The sequence below is a fragment of the Oncorhynchus masou genome, chromosome 23, assembly GCF_036934945.1.
Source record: "Oncorhynchus masou masou isolate Uvic2021 chromosome 23, UVic_Omas_1.1, whole genome shotgun sequence".
NCBI classification, from domain to species: domain Eukaryota; kingdom Metazoa; phylum Chordata; class Actinopteri; order Salmoniformes; family Salmonidae; genus Oncorhynchus; species Oncorhynchus masou.
This window is the reverse complement of record NC_088234.1, coordinates 47212645-47235568: the sequence shown is the minus strand read 5'-3', so window position 1 is coordinate 47235568 and position 22924 is coordinate 47212645. Positions and strand designations below refer to the sequence as shown.

Below are 22924 nucleotides of genomic sequence, written 5' to 3'. Positions count from 1 at the left end.
TTTGTTTTTTTAAAACAATTTTGCTAAAATTTCGAAAAACCTGTTTTTGTTGTGTCTTTATGGGTTATTGTGTGTAGATTGATGAGGATTTTTTAAATTATTATTCAATTTTACACTAAGTCTGTAACGTAACATAATGTGGAAAAAGTCAAGTGGTCTCAATACTTTCCGAATGCAATGTAGTAACAAACCACAGTTGGGTCACCTGCTACTGTCCTCCCTTCCACTGGCATACTGTTATGTTCAGCTCGTATGTTTTCTTTCTCTTTCTGTCATCTGGTGGTCAAAGCAAGAGTTTGAAAACCGTCTGGATAACCTCTCTCTCCCTCTCTCACTTCTTTCTCTCCAGTTAATGTCACATCTCTCCTGGCTCTTACTGACACCTATCGATGAGGCCCCTTTCTTTTCATTTACTTTAACCAGCATCTTCACTCACTGAACACCGACCAACACCGGACGTCCATGGACATCGAAAAGTAGTTGAAATGTGGTCAGCCTGCCTTTGCCTTGATTTCAACATCCACGTTTTTGGGCTCAAGTCAAGACGGTCCTTGATTTGGCTCAAACATAGACGTCCATGATTGGTTCTGATCTGTCTGGACCAAGTCTGAAACAATCATTGACGTCTATGTTTCACAAGTTTAGACAGTACAGTACAGCAGAGCACATTAAAGAGGAGTACAATACAGTAAAGTAAAGAACAGTGCAATTTCTGTACTGTAGTAGAGTAGCATAGAACTGTACGGTACAGTAGAGCACACTGTCCATAATGTACTGTACTGTGTTATACTCTACTTTACTGAACTCTACTATGCTGTACTTTACTGTACTCCACTGTACTGCACTGTGATGTCAAAAGTTATGAAACATAGACGTCTATGATTGGTTCATATTTGGTCCGGTCTGGACAAACCAAATGTGTTCTTGTTTGGGGGCGGAGATCATTAGAATAGCCCGTGTGTAGAATAATACCCAAATATGCAAAGTAGGATATTTTATATTTCTACCGAGGGTTCTGTTAACTTTCCAAAAATTCCCAGGTTTTCCAGAAGTTGGAATATTCACGAAATCAGGAAGGAATAAGCAGGAAATCCATGAACCTACAACCAGGATTTCTGAGAAGTTATCAGAATTTTGCAACCCTATTCTACCCTTTTGTAGCTATTCATGATACATCTAACCTAAGGTGTCATATCTTAGCTGACACCCCCTTCTTTCTGTAGAAATCTTTGAATCTGTAAAGACCAACGCTGGAGAAGCAGAATCTTAATTCGGAGTAAATATTTGAACAGTTTTAGGAAAACCTGCTCACATAAAAAACGGAGGGAAGTTTTACCGTCATTCTGTTATCAAACTTTGCATCTGCAATGTTGTTCAAGTAAATGTTTTATAAAAAATGTTCAGTTGAAATGATTAAAAGTAGTTTCTTGTCCATAGAGTGTTATGGTTTGTTTCACTTTGCAAACAATGGTTTTTGTTTGGCATACGTTTTTAAGTCAAAAAGTGATTATCAGCATCATTCTGTTATCATGGAATTGCCTTACACCCAACACCCCCCTCTTCCCTCCCACTGTGGTTTTTGGTGTACCGTAAGAGAGAAAAATGATTTCATAATAAGATGGGGGGTGTCGGTAGAATCATTGCAGAATAAGTTACTTACAGTAAGTGCTCCTAAGCTAAGTCTATACCTAAGGCCAGACAAAATTGATCCACTGTTTTTAATGGATTTTCCTCCCAGAAAAGTGAGGCGAGCGAGCGAAAAAAATAACAATAAAAAATACATTAGGAGGATAAGGAATAGCAGTACTTTACCACATTGTCCTCGGCCATATGGACATGAACAATAGGCAAAATATTCCATTTCAGACTGATTTTCAGTTCATTATTATGAATACACAAATTAACATTATTCACATAGAATATTGCATTCTATTATACACCCTATCATATTACATATATATATTTTTAAAGTAATGTATTATCAGTTCATTAATCTACTTAATCATATAGCCTAACAAATTCAAGAATGATTGACAATAAATAATTGTAATCCAATTAAAATGTTGATGCATAATAATGAGTTCGTTACCTGAATGCATCTCTATAGCCTAGGCGTTAACAAAATATTAATTCAAATATGATTCGGCCTCTCATAGACATGGCCTAGTAGAAAGAGGGTCAATCAAGCTAGGTCTGCCAAATGAATGTAGCATTGGAAAAAATACATAAATCCAGCCATAGAGTATAACCTATCATCGTCAAAATATATATCTTTTTGTTGATAACATGTACAATTAGAAGCATCAATCTATATAGATCAAGCGTGACTACATTTGAGCCCAGTACCCTTTCTCACCTTATCCTCCTTTGATTGTCTCACCTGGCTGCCAGGAAAAGCCCCCACCTGCTGATCTGCACGAAGTGTGAGCGTGCCACTGGCTATGTACTTTGCTGGACATTCTTGCTGTTCTTGGCGGCACATTATCTCTTCAAAGGCATTCCGTCGCGGTGTTATCGGTTGGCCTACTACTACTTGGTAGTACCGGTAAAATGTAAGTTATGAATCGCAAATCCCCGTCCAGCTGACACACTTCGATTTCATCAATCATTTTGACTTCAATTTGGTTGTCCAAAATACTATCAACTTGCACTGTGTCTTTGCTGATGAATGCCCTGATCTCTGGTCAGTCAGTTGGTTAAATTACATTGTTGTTTCGTCTATTAATCGCTTCTATTAGATCAGAAAATGATGCAATAACCATCAATTTAACCAACTGTTTGTTTATAATGAGGAACATCCCACGTTTAACCTGGCTTCAGCCATGACTGCATGAGAGAGAAATGAAACATCTGCACGTCGCATGAGGGTGGAACGTGTGTGTTTCATTGTTCAATCCGAGGCTCGAACATGATCTGACCGTGTGATCTGAGGCTGTTTGCTCTCTTGGGCATCCATTTGGGAAAGCCTCAAGGGAGAGCGGACAGTGAATTATAAACAAAGAGCTGAATATATTTCCCAACAAATGACACACATATTTTATTCATTTATCGGGGTGTGGAGAAAAGTGAGGCGAGGCATCCGTTTAACAGTAATTAAACTTTGACCAGCCTAACCCATTTTGATTGGATAGAAAGGTTTGCCAGAAACCACCATCAGGAAGTCCACACCCAACACCAGCAGTGACGAGTCATCCAACCTCAGCCCGGCAGACGCCATAATCAGAGCATCTTGGGTTGACATCAGTGCTATTAGCCTCTATTTGAACTTTTACCAGCCTTACATAGAATATGTTCACATATCCTTTTTAGACAACAATGAATTGGGATTTCTCTTTTCTTATCTCTTCTGTGCTTATGATGTTGAAGCCGGTGTCTGGTACTAAAGATAGAGGCTTCATGTAGTTTTGAGGAGAGTCAGGGTCGGTTTGCTCATTTGTTGACCAGTGGATCACTTCCTCCCTTTGGCACCAGTGTATGCCAGGGAGGCATATGGTGAGTGAAAGCTGAGACTAGTTCCAGGTTCCAGCCCACCAGAGTACATCGGTGGGATCTGATAGAGAGAGAGGCTATTCTGAGCACTTAAGTGTTGCATCAGAAAACATGTTACAGTAGAATTACGTATAAGAATGCTCAGTAGATTAGAATATGTCCTAGCTAGCTGGATCCCTTAGAGATTCCAGCAATTGTGACTAAATGGATGCATGAGCATTGGCGAATGGTGAATGACTGTCCACGATGGTTGTGGAGGTTGACACCCTAGGAAACTGACAGCATCTGTTTACAGCCAGGAAGCCTGATTATCCTGATGCACCCTTTGCACCTCGTCCCCTAACCCTCCTGATCTTTGCTCCCTATGTATCTAACAGTGACGGATCCTATCCTTAGTCTGTAGTGACATTATGGGCCAGGTCAGGTCCTCTCCTAATTGGTTGGAAGAGAGGAATCTATATTGTACTCTTTTGTTGATGCGCAGCAGTTTAATTTGTCTTAAGGCCTTTGTTTAAGGAGACGAGTGGTGCATTATCTCAATTTTGAAATGTGTCTCACGCAATAAAACGTTATTCAGAAAGAGAGAACGGGCGAAACACTGTAGGGGGACGTAAGATAGTTCGAGGTAGCCTGCTGTTTGGTGTTGGAAATAATTAGATGGCAGTAGTGAAGCTGTGTTGATTTCACTTCCCCCGTTGGCGACACGCTGAGATGAATCGGATCTCAACGAAAAACCACACATAATCCTTAATTGTCCAGATTTGCATATTTCAATAATTGATTGTGTTCATCTTGTGTAAGGGAGATTTAGGGAGCTAAAGTTTAGAATTGCCTAGTAGGGTTTTATGATAATGTGGCGATAGTTTATTGTGCTTGAGGACCTGCTCTGGCTTATTACAATGTTGGCAGAGAGCAGATTGGTGCTGTACTGGGAATAAACAGCGGAGCACACTGAGATTGTGTTTTTCCCCTGGATAGACTGTGACTCATTGGGATTATGAGCAGAGTGATAAAGTTCTTGGCAGAATATAACATTTGGCACTCTAGTCTTTTATGCCACTGTCTTTTTGTGCTAATGGTTCCACTGCGTCTTATGGTTATCTTTCCAGAGATCCTATTTCTTCCTCATGACTCTCTATCGCTTCCTTTGCATTGCTTGTGTTTTCTTCTATTTCATTTTGCGGAGCTCTCCAATTGGCTGCTTTTATCAAGCTTTTTGTAGGCCTACCTCATTTCCATTTCCCTCCGCATTGCTATTATGGGTGAGCATGGAAACCAGGCTATTTCTGATGACAATAACACTGGCCTACATCTCGCTAGGCTAAATATTGAAGCAAACAGTCTATAAATGAATCAGTGGGCCTACTTGTTTTCATTCATTCTTCCATTATTTAGTCTCTGTTGTGTTATCACACTGTTTTTACAATATATGTGCCTCAGTGGCTGATGTAGCCTAACGTTACCTTACCATTAGCTGCTCACGGGATCAGGATGTCCCCCTGTTTCACACTCCAGGATTAGAGGATGAAACAGATGATGAATTATATGATCATTATCATCACCGTCCACTGCTCTGAAAACGTTTGGCTGGTGACAGATAACCGACAAGCCACTTTAGGCTCATGAAAGGCTGGTGCGGGGACGGATAGGGCGTAGCTTTCGAACGAATCACACGTTCACATGACAAATCAGTCACGACATTGGTCTTCATAGCAGCTATGATACCGTTCGGGATGTGTGGTAATAATTTACCCATCGCAGGAATTTCTGAAACTTTTTATGATCCGTATGACAGTGTTGGTGAGATCAAAGATCAAGTGGAATTTTGTTTGAAACTCATTGATGTAAAGCCTGCAGCAAATGTCTGATCTCCCTCCTGCTAATGGGAAACCATATTATTGCTATTTGTAGTATTTGAGTGACACACACATGGTTAGCAGATGTTAATGCGAGTGTAGCGAAATGCTTGTGCTTCTAGTTCCGACCGTGCAGTAATATCTAACAAGTATAATATCTAACAATTTCACAACAACTGCCTTATACACACACACAAGTGTAAAGGAGTGAATAAGAATATGTACATATAAATATATGGATAAGAGATGGCCGTGCTGCATAGGCAAGAGGCAGTAGATGGTATAGAGTACAGTATATACATATGAGATGAGTAATGTAGGGTATGTAAACATGATATAAAGTGGCATTGTTTAAAATGACTAGTGATACATTTATTACATCCAATTTTTAATTATTAAAGTGGCTAGAGATTTGAGTCAGTATGTTGGCAGCAGCCAATCAATGTTAGTGATGGTTGTTTAACAGTCTGATGGCCTTGAGATAGAAGCTGTTTTTCAGACTCTTGGTCCCAGCTTTGATGCACCTGTACTGTGTAACGGCTTTCTTCCTGGGAAGGAGAGGCGGACAAAAACGCAGCGTGGTTAGAGTTCATGTTAATTTAATAAGGTAACTCAAACATGAACAGGATACAAAACAATAAACGTGAAAACCGAAACAGTCCTAACTGGTGCATAAAACACAAAGACAGGAAACAACCACCCACAAAACCCAACACAAAACAGGCTACCTAAATATGGTTCCCAATCAGAGACAATGACTAACACCTGCCTCTGATTGAGAACCATATCAGGCCAAACATAGAAATAGACAAACCAGACACACAACATAGAATTCCCACCCAGCTCACATCCTGACCAACACTAAAACAAGGAAAACACACAGGAACAATGGTCAGAACGTGACATACTGACCTCGCCTTCTGGATGATAGCGGGGTGAACAGGCAGTGGCTCGGGTGGATGTTTACCTTGATGATCTTTTTGGCCTTCCTGTGACATCGGGTGGTGTAGGTGTCCTGGAGGGCAGGTAGTTTGCCCCCGGTGATGCATTGTGCAGACCTCACTATGTGCCTCAACATTGAGTGTTAAAGATACTTATTGCTACTCAATCCATCCAATCAACAAGTAAGCTATGAAATATTGATATTTATTAACCACTCGCAGACCAACTAATGGCAGAGACGCATCATCAACAACTGTTTTGCTTGCCTATTGCCTTGCCATACATTTGAATTGAAGCTCTGATTCAATGAGGCACGGTGTGTGAGATTCATAAATATTAAAGTAATTTAGAGGGAGGAGCACATGGCAAACAGCAATATCACACATGTATTCAATGATTATACAGTGTTTATGTCTTGCAGTCTGTGTCACTGACTATAGGAAGGGGAGACATTTTTCTCAGCTCGACCTCGTCCATAATTTAACATTACTAAATGCTTACTGTGTATTTGAAAATCGAGAAACACCAAAAGAGCCATGAAACAAACACCCTTCAAAATGTATAAAACTGTGGCTCAGTTGGTAGAACATGGCACTTACAACACCAGGGTTGTGGGTTTGATTCCCACGGGGGACCAGTAGGAAAATATATGCCTTCACTACTGTAAGTCGTTCTGGATAAGAACGTCTGCTAAATGACTCAAATGTACAAATGTAAAATACATGTTAGAACTGTTCCCAAAGTTCCCTTTATACTGAAGCAGAGCATAAATTCTTCATCTTATATAATGCCTTGTGTATCTCAGCGCTTGTAGAGGTTATGTAAACAGACTCATTGTATGGGGAGCCCTGTCAAGTTCAGTGTGTTTCCTCTTTCCTGGCAGCCCTGCTGAGTGTCTGTCTCTTTAATAGGTGTACAGAGGGGAGGTGGGAGGGGCTTCCTGAGGAAACAGGTATGTGCTGACAGGGATGATGTCATTATTTCAGTGTCACCTGGGAAGACCTACGTTGTAGCAGCTCCACTATCACACCTCACAGCTGCTAGAGAGACCGGAGCGCAGATGCCTCCCAGGCGGCACGTTGATATAAGTAAGTACAGAAAAGAGCTGTCTGTTATTGAAACTGCACTTTTGTCAAGATAAGGGGTTGTCTTACAGTCGGGAAAGCCTGTTTCACAAGTAGCTTAGCAGGTGTGACAGGATGGGAGCGAAGCATCACTGAGCAGCAGACATCACAGACTCTATGTTTCTCCGCCAGTAATCCCTTGTGGGGCATGAATAGTGTATTTTTGGGGAAAGCATATTTTAGTCATAAGTATAGATGTGATGACTACAGCTGTCTCCTGAATAAGTAACTGAATGCTAATGTGAGAAGCCAAAACCTTGTTTAAAAAGACGCTTTGCTAATTTAATTCAGCAATAAGGCCCGAGGGGGTGTGGTATATGGCCAATACACCACGGCTCAAGCCTGTTCCAACCCCCGAGGTGTGTTATTGCTATTATAAACTGGTTACAAACAGTAACAGTAAAAAGTAGAACAGTTCAAATAAATGTGCTGTCATACCTGTTTTACACTTTCAGCCAATCAGCATTCAGGGCTTGAATCACCCAGTTTATAATGTCTTTTATGCCATGTCATTGTTGAATACTCCTTTCTCATTGGCTTGAAGGAGATTCCAGAGCGTGCATTATTTCCCTGTAATGCACAGTGTAGTTGCACAGTAGAATTCAATGGCTATAGTTCATTTTTACATTTTGAAAAGCTTTTGAAAGCGAAAGTCGAATTGAAAACAGCATTGGTGTTATTGAATTCTATTTTCATAATAGCAAGCTATGATGGTTTGGTTAGCTAAACTAGCAAGCTGTTTGTTTACCAGTGCAACTACTGTAGCTATCTAGTAAACTTGCTAGCTACTTCAGTGCATGTTGAACACATTTTTACCTGCATATTAACACATTTCTAGCGGCAAATGTGTTAAATTATAGCTGTGGTATAAAAGGGATAATCAACTCAGGGCTCTATGCGTTCTCTGGAAAGTTCCATCTTGACATTGTTCATTATATTCCATAGAATGCATAGCCCCTCGTTGATTATCCCTTACTTATTGTTGAATTTATGCCCCTTAAAATAGTAACCTGAAGTAGATCAGTGCATGGGCCAGCTGAATTACTCACCATGCTCCCAGCTCAGTCCACTGGGCTTCATCCAAGGACTATTTGCATATTAGTAAATGTATGAAACCGTGGGAGCCAAGCAATTTCTTCCCCAATCTCAATGTTAAAAACTTTTGGTTGAGAGACGCCTCCTGAATCTATTGCCCCATTATTGTGGTGAATATGGTCATATATCTTTTCCTGACATTTACATACAGAGAAACAAACTAAGACACTAGGCAACTTCCCCTTCAAAGAGTGCCTCATGGGAAACCTTGAAAGATACTCTCTCAATCTGTGTGACTCAAATGAACTAAGAAGGTCAAATGACTAAGAAGGGCAAAACAGTCCTAGGAAACCTCTTTGAATGATAAGGTACCTATTAGAAGGGCACGGCTTTTACTTAATATGTGTGTTGTCTAACCAATTGCCTCAGAGTGGTATGACTGAGAACAGCCCCAGGGTGTGTGTGTGTTTAGGTACCATCATATGACTGTGAGTAAACAGTATGTCAGCCAAGGTGGCTGACTAAGAGCTAGGTCGGATGATGTCATTCAGGAAGTGGAGTCAGTGGACACAGTGAAATAAGGTACTGTACCGTGGGTCTACTGTACCATATGACCTGTCACGGAGTCATATGACACATATCTCAATTACTCGTCTTTGTTTGGAACGCTTGAGAGAAGTTAAGTTGCTATTTTGTTTGGCAATTTACTGTCAAAATACGAAGTCCCCTAATTTTGTGTTTCCACACTTTGTTACTATTAATCATTTTGAATGTCCCTGTTATGCTCAGGTATTAGATTATTATGACACAAAAGGTTATGTATTTTTGTTATTACATAGAGGCATATGAGCCTTTCAAGTATGATATATTAACTGGAGCAAACTTATACAGCGTAAAAACAATCTTACTCTGTCTCTCTCTCCCAGAAACACACACACACGCACACAAACACATATTTGTTGAAAAAGCAAAACAAAACCCTTTTTAATTGGTCTGGATGTGGACCCCCTCTTTGTTAGCAGGCTGAGTGGGGGCCTTTGGAGAAGAGGAAACTCATGTTTGAGCAGAACGCCGGTGCATTGTTACGGGGCTAATGCTTTGTTTTCAAATAACAGCTTTTGTCTTCTGAATGAATGGCTTATTGTGAGAAAGTGTTCTAATTTCCGAATCAAAGCTTGACACAACTTGCAGATTGTGTCCCTTATTTATTTTATTTTATTGAAGTAATCATTGGCTTTTCTTGGAGTAGAGGGGCATCTCCTCTGGAACTGTTCTTATAGGACACCCAGTAGCATTCACGTGGTACACTTTGTTTTCTAGGTTGTGTTTGTGATATTCTCGGGGCTTTATTTCATTTGTGTGCAGATTACAGGCTGTGCTGCAGCTTTCATAAGTATTTATTTGATCCGGGTGATGGATGCAGATAAGAGTTGGAGCAGGCACCTGTTGCACTGCAAATTAGCTGGAAAGGGATAAAAAAATGGACCAATCCTCTCAAATTACAAGCTCCCAACAAAGGAGGAAAGCTTAGAACAGAGCCCAATAGGCCTTTTCTTGATGATCACGTTGAGTCACACAATTGTGGTATTTCAATCATATCGTTGTGTTTTTCTCAGAGAACTGTATAAAAAAAATGTGACACACAAAGTAGCCTAGCGTGACTTATTATGGATCAGATTGTGTTGTGCTCCATGCTCCTAGTGCAAACACGGACTTCCTTTTGATTAACTCTTTGGATTTTCTCATGAGGGTTTGAATGATTTTGTCCTCCTTTCACACCACAGCAACAGCTTTCTATATAGTATGTGGTGCTATGGAATTGTATCAGGGAGTGTGTATGCAGTCAAACACAGTATTTGTTGACTTAACACGATTACTGCCTTTAACCATGTGTTTACCTAAGTTTCTCCTTATGTGAAGTTCCACAAATGTCCCTTGTGATAAGCACTACCTCATGTGTTGTATGGTGGTGTGTGGAAATTTTCTCCCTGCATTAAAATGTTTAATTTTCCCCACAATCCCTCCCTGCCCTATCATTTTACAAGTAAAGCCTCACACCCTGAGGGTTCACACAACTATTCATCCGCCAATATAAAGTTTAATGTGGGCCGGTCTCTCTCCTCCCTTCCTTCCTCTGTGGAATTTACTGAAAATCATCCACCTATTTAGTCATATACAGTTTCGTGGGAAAACTGTCTCCAGTCATGTTGTGTGAATCAACTCGTGCTGTTATGACAGACTCATCTCAGAGTTCAAAGTCGCCTTATGGTCTCTCTCTGGATTGGACATTTGCCACCTTTGAAAACAACCACTGTTGGATTAAGGATATCACAGCTTGGCTGTGTGCCACTAACACCATAACACGGTCACAAAGCTTGATCAGAGTTAAAGGCCCAGTGCAGTCAAAACTTGATTTCCTGTGTTCTATATATATTTCCAAACTAAGAGGTCGGAATAATAGTTTGAAATTGTGAAAGTCATGATAATACATTTTTAGTGTAAGAGTTGTTTGACAAGAACACCTGACATTTCAGCCTGTTTTGGTGGAATGGAGTTTTTGCCAACCTGGTGACATCACCAGACGCTAAATTAAACCAAATCAAATCAAATCAAATTTATTTATATAGTCCTTCGTACATCAGCTGATATCTCAAAGTGCTGTACAGAAACCCAGCCTAAAACCCCAAACAGCAAGCAATGCAGGTGTAGAAGCACGGTGGTTAGGAAAAACTCCCTAGAAAGGCCAAAACCTAGGAAGAAACCTAGAGAGGAACCAGGCTATGTGGGGTGGCTAGTCCTCTTCTGGCTGTGCCGGGTAGAGATTATAACAGAACATGGCCAAGATGTTCAAATGTTCATAAATGACCAGCATGTTCGAATAATAAAAAGGCAGAACAGTTGAAACTGGAGCAGCATACTGTAATGGTTTAAATTAGTTAAACCATTACAGTATAAACCCTGTCTGGGGGGGTTCGACTAAACTATATGGAATTGCTTTAAGAAGGTCATACCAAGGATCATTTTGCTACTGGATTCTGAATTTTAAGACCCGTTGAACTATTTATTTTAAATATATTTGTTCTTACTGCTATTAGCCTATACAAACGCATTGTATAACAGATTCACTACATGGAACAACATATACAAATCTCAAGGAAAATATATAAGAAAGATTAGGAAACACTTTTAAAATGTTTTTTTTTACATGTATTTAAACACTTTATTTTTGGAACTAAACAGTCTCTATATATACAGTTGAAGTCGGAAATGTACATACACCTTAGCCAAATACATTTAAACACAGTGTTTCACAGTTCCTAACATTTAATCCAAGTAAAAATTCCATGTTTTAGGCCTGTTAAGATCACCACTTTTTTTTAAGAATGTGAAATGTCAGAATAATAGTAAAGAGAATGATTTATTTCAGCTTTATTTCTTTCATCACATTCCCAGTGGCTCAGAAGTTTACATACACTCAATTAGTATTTGGTAGCGTTGCCTTTAAATTGTTTAACTTGGGTCAAACGTTTCGGATAGCCTTCCAAAAGCTTCCCACAATAAGCTGGGTGAATTTTGTCCCATTCCTCCTGACAGAGCTGGTGTAACTGAGTCAGGTTTGTAGGCCTCCTTACTCACACACACTTTTTTAGTTCTGCCCACAAATTTCTATAGGATTGAGGTCAGAGCTTTGTGATGGCCACTCCAATACCTTGACTCCAATTTTGCCACAACTTTGGAAGTATGCTTGGGGTCATTGTCCATTTGGAAGACCCATTTGCGACCAAGCTTTAACTTCCTGACGGATGTCTTGAGATGTTGCTTCAATATATCCACCTAATTTTCCTACCTCATGATGCCATCTATTTTGTGAAGTGCACCAGTCCCTCCTGCAACAAAGCACCCCCACAACATTTCTGTAAACAATTGTTGGGAAAATTACTTGTGTCATGCACAAAGTAGATGTCCTAACCGACTTGCCAAAGCTATAGTTTGTTAGCAAGAAATTTGTGGAGTGGTTGAAAAATGAGTTTTAATGACTCCAACCTAAGTGAATGTAATCTTCCGACTTACGACTGTACTCCCATTAATGTTTTCAGCTGATGCTGGGGGAACTTCAGACGAGTCTTGTAGTGGGCATCCTAGTTCAAAACAACTGACATGTTTGTGAGAGAAGTGGTGGAAGAAGTACTCTATTGTTGCACTTGAGTAAAAGTAAAAAATAAGTTAATAGAAAATGACTCAAGTGAAAATCAAAGTCACACAGTAAAATCCTACTTGAGTAAAAGTCTAAAAGTATTTGGTTTTAAATGTACTTAAGTATCAGAAGTACATTTAATTGCTAAAATATACTTTAGTATCAAAAGTAAAAGTAATTGTATAAGTAATTTCAAATTTCTTATATTATGCAAACCAGACAGCACCATTTTCTTGTTTTTTACATTTACGGATAGCCAGGGGCATGCTCCAACACTCACACATAATTTACAAACGAAGCATGTGTTTAGTGAGTCCGCCAGATCATCGGGGCGGCAGGTAGCCTAGTGGTTAGAGAGTCGGACTGCCACGCCCTGGTCTTAGTATTTTGTGTTTTCTTTCTTTCTTTATTTGGTCAGGCCAGGGTGTGACAAGGGTTTTGGTATGTGGTGTGTTTTGCCTTGGGGTTTTTCATAGGTATTGGGATTGTGGCTTAGTGGGGTTTTCTAGCTTAGTCTATGGCTCTCTGAAGTGGCTCTCAATCAGAGACAGGTGTTTATCGTTGTCTCTGATTGGGAACCATATATAGGCAGCTATATTCTTTGAGTGTGTGGTGGGTGATTGCTCCTGTCTTGTGTTAGTTTGCACCAGTTTAGGCTGTTTCGGTTTTCACGTTACGTTTATTGTTTTGTATTGATTCGTGTTTCCTTTGTTTTTTCATTAAACATGAATCTCAATAGCCACGCTGCATTTTGGTCCGACTCTCTTTCACCTAAAGAAAACCGTTACAGAATCACCCACCACAACAGGACCAAGCGGTGTGGTGACAGACAGTGGCAGCAGGAGCAACAAGGTCTGGATTATACGACTTGGGAGGAGATAGACAGGTGGGCGGTCGACCCAGGGAGAGTGCCGGAGCCCGCCTGGGATTCGCTGGAGCAGTGCGAGGAAGGTTATAGGAGAATGGAGTTGGAGAAACGAACACGGCGGCGTGGAAGGAAGCCCGAGAGTCAGCCCCAAACATTTCTTGGGGGGCGGCACAGGGAGAGTGTGGCAGAGTCAGGAGTCAGACCTGAGCCAACTCCCCCTGTTTATCGTGAGGAGCCAAGGAGGAGACCAGAGCCGGTGTTGGAGGTGGGCGAAGCAGAGACTGTGAAGCAGTTAATGGGGAAATTGGAGGAGAGAGTTATGAGGGAGTTGCTGTGTTGGTGCTTTAGGCATGGAATTCACCCGACGGAGCGTGTCGGGGATTTGATGGCACCTGGGTCAGCGCTCCATACTCGTCCTGAGGTGCGTGTTAGTCAGCTGGTGAAGATTGTGCCAGGCCTCCTGCACGTCCTGTGCCGGTCCTGCTCTCAAGATCTCCAGTACGCCTTCACGGTCCAGCCCATCCTGTGCCACCTCCAGAACACCAGCCCTCCGGTGGCAGCTCCCCGCACCAGGCTTCCTGTACGTGTCCTCGGCCCAGTACCACCAGTGCCAGCACCACGCACCAGGCCTTCAGTGCGCTTCGCCTGTCCAGCGCTGCCAGAGCTTTTCTCCTCTCCAGTGCTGCCGGAGTCTCCCGCCTGTCCAGCGCTGCCAGAGCCTTCCTCCTCTCTCCAGCGCTGCCGGAGTCTCCCGCCTGTTTAGCGCTGCCAGAGCTTTCCTCCTCTCCAGTGCTGCCGGAGTCTCCCGCCTGTTCAGCGGTGCCAGTCTGCAAGGAGCTTCCAGTCTGCAAGGAGCTGCCAGTCTGCAAGGGGCTGCCAGTCTGCAAGAAGCCGCCAGAGCCGTCAGTCAGCATGGAGCAGCCAGAGTCGTCAGTCAGCATGGAGCAGCTAGAGCCGTCAGTCAGCATGGAGCAGCCAGAGCCGTCAGTCAGCATGGAGCAGCCAGAGCCGTCAGTCAGCATGGAGCAGCCAGAGCTGTCAGTCAGCATGGAGCAGCCAGAGCCGTCAGTCAGCATGGAGCAGCCAGAGCCTTCAGTCAGCATGGAGCAGCCAGAGATGTCAGTCAGCATGGAGCAGCCAGAGCCGTCAGTCAGCATGGAGCAGCCAGAGCCGTCAGTCAGCATGGAGAAGCCAGAGCCGTCAGTCAGTATGGAGCAGCCAGAGCCGTCAGTCAGCATGGAGCAGCCAGAGACGTCAGTCAGCACGGAGCAGCCAGAGCCGTCAGTCAGCATGGAGCAGCCAGAGCCGTCAGTCAGCATGGAGCAGCCAGAGTTGCCAGTCAGCATGGAGCAGCCAGAGCCGTCCATCTGCCAGGATCCGCCAGTCAGCCAGACTCTTCCAGATCCACCAGTCAGCCAGGATCCGCCAGTCAGCCAGACTCTTCCAGATCCGCCAGTCAGCCAGACTCTTCCAGTTCCGCCAGTCAGCCAGACTCTTCCAGTTCCGCCAGTCAGCCAGACTCTTCCAGTTCCGCCAGTCAGCCAGACTCTTCCAGATCCGCCAGTCAGCCAGACTCTTCCAGATCTGCCAGTCAGCCAGGATCTGCCAGAACCGCCAGCCAGCCAGGATCTGCCAGAGCCAACTACCTGAATGTCGAGTCGTGAAATATGACCCGCCAAACCGCCCTCCTTAACACCCACCCGCTTAGCCGGGAAGCCAGATGCACCAATATGTCGCAGGAAACACAATTCAACTCACAACCGAAGTTAGCCTGCAGGTGCCCGGCCCGCCACAAGCAGTTGCTAGCAGTTCAAGCAGTTGCTAGAACCCATGCCAAACCCTCCCCTAACTCAGACGATGCTGGGCCATGTGATTGCTCTAATCATTACAGAAGTCAATAGCGTACCCTCCATACCCTCTACTTAATATACAGTAGGTCTGTGGCTGGTTAATATCACCATCCAGACAAATTCAAAATGGGTATGGTGAAGCTCATAATATTTGAGTGCACACCCAGGTCCTACAGAGGGTAGTGTGTACGGCCCAGTACATCACTGGGGCCAAGCTTCCTGTCATCCAGGACCTCTATACCAGGCGGTGTCAGAGGAAGGCCCTAAAAATTGTCAAAGACTCCAGCCACCCTAGTCATAGACTGTTCTCTCTGCTACTGCACGGCAAGCTGTACCAGAGTGCCAAGTCTAGATCCAAGAGGCTTCTAAATAGCTTCTACCCCAAATTTATTTTGCTGCTGCTCTTTAATTACTTGTTCCTTTTATTTCTTATTCGTATTTTTTTTTAACTGCATTGTTGGTTAGGGGCTTGTAAGTAAGCATTTCACTGTAAGGTCTACAGTGAGTAGGCTATTGGTTGTATACCTGTTGTATTCTGCGCATGTGACTAATAAAAATTCATTTGATTTGAAATATGTATTTTAGTTACTCAATTGCATGATTACTAATATTATTTTATGTCAAATTATCCAATAGCCTATTTCAAAGTTGATGAGGCTACATATAATTACAACTTCCTCCCACTATTAACATCGTATAGTCATAATTATTAAGCTACTCAGTATGACCATTATCACAGCAGAACACTGCTGAACTGAGTAATATTTTTTTCTGTACAAAATGTTTCTCGCTACGGTCTGCGTGGTCGAGTACCATCAAACAGGAAAAAAGTGTCGTGTCTGTTTCTCAAACGCCCCCTCCACTGTGATTGTATTTGGGAGACTGCCTGCGTTGTTTCGGTCGGCAGGTAATGGCGCCACCCCTCCCCCCAGCCCAGCTTCCAACCCAGCACAGTCTCACAGAGCACGTTATGAAGAATTCAATGCCTGCTGAAATTGGTTATGCGGAATTTTTGGGGGGTGTTTGAGAATCCTGCAGCTGAAGCGAAGGTTACTACCGTAGGCTATCCGGAAACATTTTCCCGAATGAAAAGGTAAGTTTGTTCGCGCTACTATTTTAGAGGAATGTGTTTTGATCTGTTGTTTTGAAAATACATGTAAATACATTGGGTTAGGATGTTGTTATTACACAGAACCGTTACTTTCGTACAACTTTACAGCCTTTATTTAGAGTTTTTAGGAATAATTATCAGTTTTTTGTTGTTGATGTGGTTCCAACTAGAGGCAGGGGAGACACTGAGTAGAAGTTTTAGCCCTTGCGCATTGTCTGTGACTAACGGTATATAGAGCTGTTGAACTAACTGAGGCACGGGATGCTGCATTGCTCGGAATCTGTTCATTGTTCTCTGGGAGTTGAGTTGACGAACGAGATGCTTTAAACTTCACTCGCGAGAAACGGTTTAACAAAAATGTTATATGTATCCGTTCATGTGTCCACCCTTGTTCACATTGGAATGTCGCACACCGCGAAATGTTCCTATGTATCGGTGCGATTCATGTAACAACATAAACGCATAACGTTGAAAGTATGTTATTCGAATGAATGAATGGGGACTTCCGGTAAACTACCCTACGTTTGATTGTGCTATTCCATAATATGGTGATATAGAGCGTTTTTCTCCAAAATTAACTTTTACCTACGAAATAACAGAATAGCAGGCATGACTAAATTGAGTTCGCTATAAGCTATATGTTTTGACGCACCTGCTCTTCAGGCTACTTGATTTATTTTTGGTGGTTGGAATGAGGACAATATATTTGGTTTGTTTTCATTATTTCAATTTGATATTATACTGACTCCCCTGGCTAACAGCTGTCTTTGCTGCATTGTATAGTGTATTCACGTGTAACGTTTGACATAAATGTGTGTAATTGAGAAATTGACACTAATATTCTATTGTTCAATTAAAATTAGTGTATTATTTTGATGCGGGTTAGATGGACCGTAGTTTAATTAAAATAGCCTTAGTCATTTTCCTCTTCATTATGTGATAAATATGTTGTGAATTAGTGTGATCATGAGTCATGATGATTCATATTTTGTGAGGCTATTGCTATACATGTTGACCAGTCATCTCTTCACAAATACTTGTTATAGAGACAGACGGATCCACTATCATTGGACTTCCACTTTAACGTCAGAACATCAGGCAAATGCACTGATTTCACCATTACAAGACCGGTCTGCTTCACACTGGGTTCACCTCCAGAACTAATGGACCGTGTTAACAGGCTTTGGTGCCCATGACAGGCCAGGACTCGCTGCACTCTGGCCCACCCACTGTTGTGGTGGGGTGATGGTCTGTCTGTCATTGTAGGAAAGGGGTGTATTGACATACTAATGGTGTAAACAGCGTTCCTTTTGCTGAAACCATAGGGTGAACTCTTCTTTCATAAGCTTTAAACTCATTCAACTCATCTCAATCAAATGTATAATCTGTCAGTGCAACTGTTGCATCAGGTGTCTGGATTAATGTCTGAGAATGATGGAAGGAATTTGGTTGACCCATAATGACATCACCAGGTCATGTCCTCTGAAAGGCTGGGTGGATTTTTTGTTGTTGCCATATTGCTCATATACACTAATTTCATATCAGAAGTGCTAATGAGGTAGGGGCTAGGGGTTGGTTTGGTATAAGAATTTAGCGTCTCTGGGGCAAGGAGTGTCTGTGGGTTTTGGCCGTTTTGTGTCGAAAGCAGTCAAGGCTCATTAACACATACGGCCAACATCACAGCATTTATCGCTCTCCCTTTCTCTCCCTTTCTCTCTCTCTCTCTCTCTCTCTCTCTCTCTCTCTCTCTCTCTCTCTCTCTCTCTCTCTCTCTCATTCCCCACCCTCCTATTCCTCACCCAGTTTTCAACCCCATTTTATATATGGCTGGTCATTGAAGGACACAATATAGGCCTACCATTTGTGACTGACATGGTTCATATGGGATTTCCCAAAGATTGTTGTTATTGGTGGAGTTCTGTAAGATCATTTTATTGTATTGTGTAATAGCAATCATATCGGTCATGGTAACACAGGTAAGATTACTTCCACACAGGGTGTTTTTGCTTATTGAGATCCCCTAGTAATGACAATTTTCTGTGCTGTAGGTCTGATGTTATTTATGTTTAGGCAGGAAGCAGAGCAGTATTTAATCCAAGCTAAAAAGGCAGGGGCTAGCTGTAAACACAGAAGATGCCAATTTTTGACTTAGTTTATGTTATCCTCCGCTGCATTTGTATTTGCCCTATGCGGGTTCAGAAATGGCTCGGGTTAGAAAAGCAAATGCAAAAATAATTACGAGTGGGAATCTATCACTTAGGCCTATGAGCAAATAAACAATTGTTGCAAAAAGAAAATACAAAAACATTGTATTTACACATTCATCATCATTAAGCTCCTTTTGAAGTGTGGCTCCCAATGGAACAAGTGATGTAGGGCTGCCTTGGAAGTGTGTTTTAGTAACGTTACTGCCTCAGCTCCTGTGTTTGGGCTGTTGTGTTTCTGTTGACCTTACCACTCTTGTTTTATTGAATTGATCCCAAGTTGTGTTATCCCATTGAAATCAAATAAAACTGTATTGGTCGCGTACACAGATTTGCAGGTGTTAACGAAGGTGAAGCTAAATATTTGTGTTTCTAGTTCCAACAGTGCACTAATACAAAAAAAATGTAAGAAATATCAGAACGAGTCTGGAATATATACACTACATGGCCAAAAGTCTGTGGACACCCCTTCAAATGAATGGATTCGACTATTTCAGCCACACCCGTTGCTAACAGGTGTATAAAATTACGCATACAGCCATGCAATTTCCATAAAAAAAAACATTAGGAGTGGAATGGCATGTACTAAAGAGCTCAGTGACTTTTAAAGTGGCACCGTTATCGGATGCCACCTTTCCAACAAGTCAGTTTTAAAAATTTTTGCCCTGCTACAGCTGCCCCTGTCAACTGTAATTTATGAAGTGGAAACATCTAGGAGCAACAATGGCTCAGCCACAAAGTGGTAGGCCACACAAGCTTTTTTTAGTTGAGCAGTCTAAAGTATATATGTATATATATATATATATATATATATATATATATATATATATTATGACACATGAGACACCTGTCTGATTCACACCTGTCAGAGGGGACTAATCAATTGCGGAGGCCGCGGGGATGGCTCACCAGTAGTACATTTACCGTTAATTCCCATAATTTATAATCTACAATGTTTGTTTGGTTAAGGTCATTTATGTTAATGTGTTCAATATATTATGTTGCAAGTTTGCTAGCAGGAGCTTCAGGCCTGACCCAAGTTAATAGTGATACAATGTTTCAAGTTCATTGCAGACAGGCCATGCGTAGCCAATGTGATTTATGGGATATTTATTTTTATCAGGATATTTTCTGCCTGCAGGCTGCAATGTTTTTATTTGTTGGCTTTATGTAGGCTATTTTTACATAGTTGGCAATGGAAATTACTTTTAGAATTTTGATTAACCACATGATAATGCTTTTGAGATACAAAGGCATTATAAATTAAATTAAACTGTTCCATGAAAATGTGCATATAAAAATCATAACTGGCACTCAGATGGTAGAAATTGTAAGATAAATTGGCACTCCAGATGTAAAAGGTTGTCAATCTGCGAAGGCCAGCAGCAGCGGGGGGGGGGAAGTGGGTCGGGAGCAGTTTTCTTTTTTTTTCTGGTTAGGTTATCTTGATCTCTGGCTCCCTCGAGTCATTTGTGAGTCTTAATTATTTAGTCACGGTGTGCTTAAAGCATCAGACATGCTCAGTAGCCTACATATAGTTGATTTTATTATAACACACATGGTGTTGGGAAAAAGACTCATTTAAAAATGTAGACCAATCGATTGGTCGAAAGAACAGATGACTAGTTCACCAAAGATTTGTTTTAGTCGGGGACAGCCCAGGTGTGTATAAACAGCATGAACAGTATATGAATAGAAACAGTGTGTACAGCAGTAGTTACATAGGATGAGCCTTGACTAGAATACAGTATATACATATACAGTGGGTAAAACAGTATGCAAACATTATTACATTGACCAGTGTTCAATGACTCTATGTACGTAGGGCAGCAGTCTCTAAGTTGCAGGGTAGAGTACCGGGTGGGAGCCGGCTCGTAACAGTGATTAAAGTTCAGGTCAGGGTACTGGGCGGAGGCATGTCTGTCGGCGCCATCTTGCTTCTATCCATCCACCCCCCTGCTATGCTGAGAGTTGAGTTCACATGGCTTCTTGGCCCGGGTTCAGGTGGCACTTTATCATACAGATGGTAAGATGAATAAGCAGGCCTGGGTGCCAGGACAAAGGGACATTGAGTGCTGGATGCCTGCGAGAGAGAGAGAGAGAGAAACAGAGAAAAGTGATAGTGCCTCAAAGTGTGACCAATTTTGCTGTGTACGACCAGGAGTTTTATTTTGGGAGCCTTGCGACTAGGAAAAAAATCTCCCAGATAATTATTGTTGTACTGATAAGGCTCCGCTGTACAGTTGATTCCGAGGTCCTGAGAAAAAAGCACAACCAGGTCAAGAGATCTGGGCCCGGTTTCCCAAAAGCATCTTGTTCATCATTAGAACTTTCGTTGAAGCATCGTTAAATATCCAAGCTGTTTCCCAACACCATCAACACCGTTGTTACTAAGGTTGCACAAAACACTCGTTATTTCCTAACTGCCTTAGACCACTCTAAATGCCTCGACAGATACGTTTTCCCCCTACCGCGTCACTTTATACACAGGAGATCTCTGTGACCGCTGTTGACTTCACAATGAAGTTGACTACAAATACAAAGTTGCACAATGTCTTTGCAATTGTTACAAACAAGCGAGGGATAAACATGAAAACCAACCTGAATCACCAAAAGATAAATAGCCTACAGTATAGGCTACATAGGCCTATATAATTTTATAATATTGAAACCAATTTCATGTTCGTTCGAGTTCTATTTTGCTAATTGTAGGCTACTGTAATTTTTGCCTCCATATATTTCACGATATGTAACAACAACAACAAACCTCGATTTAGTGAATTATCATAGAATAAGCTTCCTCAATATTTGCAGCCATACGTGATGTCATCTTTCTAGGAGCTGATCCATTGTCAATATTGTGGAAGCACCTCCTTTGTTGCGATCCACATATCCATCAGAGACGCAAAAAGACAATACAGACCCAAACTTGAATTGATGTTTGACAATATTCGCGTCACATGCGGCAAGGACTACAGACTATCACAGACTACAAAGACTAGACTACAGACTATCACAGACTACAAAGGCAAATCCAACTGTGTGGTGCCATCCAAAGCTCCGAGGCAGACAATACTGAGCCATTCTGGCAGACTCTTGCTGCTCCGGAAGACCAGGTGCTTTCACTCTCCGAGGCTGACGTGAAGAAAACTCTCAAAAAAGTGAATACTCGCCAAGCCGCCAACCCAGATGGCATCCCTGGCCACGTCCTCAGAGTGTGTGCTGACCAGCTGGCGGGCGTCTTCTCGGACAACTTCAACCTGTCCCTGTCCCAGGTTGTAGTCCCCACCTGCTTAAAGGAAACCACCATCGTCTCTGTGCCCCAGAAAGACAAGGTGGCATGCCCAAATGGCTATCGCCCCGTTGCGCTCACCTCAATTATCGTGAAGTGGTTTAAGAGGCTGTTCATGGCCAACATCAAGGCCAGCATGCCAGGCACACTGGACTCACTCCAATTTGACTACCGCTCAAACAGATCCACGGAAGATGCCATTTCTGTAGCTATTCACAAGGCTCAGAGCCCTGGGCCTGGACATCACCCTCTGCAACTGGATCCTGGACTTCCTGACGAGCCGACCACAGGCTGTGAGGATTGGCAACAACACCTCCTCCACACTGACACTTAACACAGGGTCCCCCCAGGGATGTGTCCTCAGTCCTCTGTACTCCATGTTCACCCACGACTGCGTGGCTTTTTACATTTTTTATTTCACCTTTATTCACCTTTAAGCTAGTTGAGAACAAGTTCTCTTTTGCAACTGCGACCTGGCCAAGATAAAGCTTAGCAGTTCGACACATACAACAACACTGTCACGAATCCCGTTTCCTGAGTCTGTTTTTTGCCTGTGTTCTGTTCTGGCGTCCTGGAACTCACCCTGTCTTGATTCTCTCTCAGCCAGACACTTCCCGTCAGTTCGTTGTGGAGGTGGGGGTGGGCGCCATCCTGTCCCAGCGTAGCTCCACCGACGGTAAACTCCATCCCTGCGCCTTCTACTCTTGTCGTCTTTCTCCAGCTGAAAGAAACTACGATGTGGGTTACCGGGAGCTTCTCGCTGTGAAGCTTGCCTTGGAGGAGTGGCGTCACTGGTTGGAGGGAGCGGAGCAACCGTTTGTGGTCTGGACTGACCACAAGAATCTGGCTTACGTGCAATCGGCTAAACGTCTCAACTCCCGTCAGGCCCGGTGGGCTTTGTTTTTTGGACGCTTCAATTTTTCCCTGACGTTCCGACCTGGGTCGAAGAACGGGAAGG

At 42.4% G+C, this 22924-nt stretch overlaps 1 protein-coding gene across 6 annotated transcripts in view; it reads left to right on the top strand.

Annotated features, from left to right (window-relative positions):
* The window catches only part of usp54a (ubiquitin specific peptidase 54a), a 113332-nt gene that overhangs the window by 16581 nt on the left and 73827 nt on the right, over nucleotides 1–22924 (top strand). For 5 of the 6 annotated variants that reach the window (XM_064932283.1, XM_064932284.1, XM_064932282.1 and 2 more), the window contains exon 2: nucleotides 7274–7375. The gene's annotated coding sequence lies outside the window, so the exon portion shown is untranslated. Of the gene's footprint in view, nucleotides 1–7273; nucleotides 7376–16241; nucleotides 16453–22924 lie in introns of those variants that run through there. The other variant, XM_064932281.1, reaches the window with a different exon arrangement.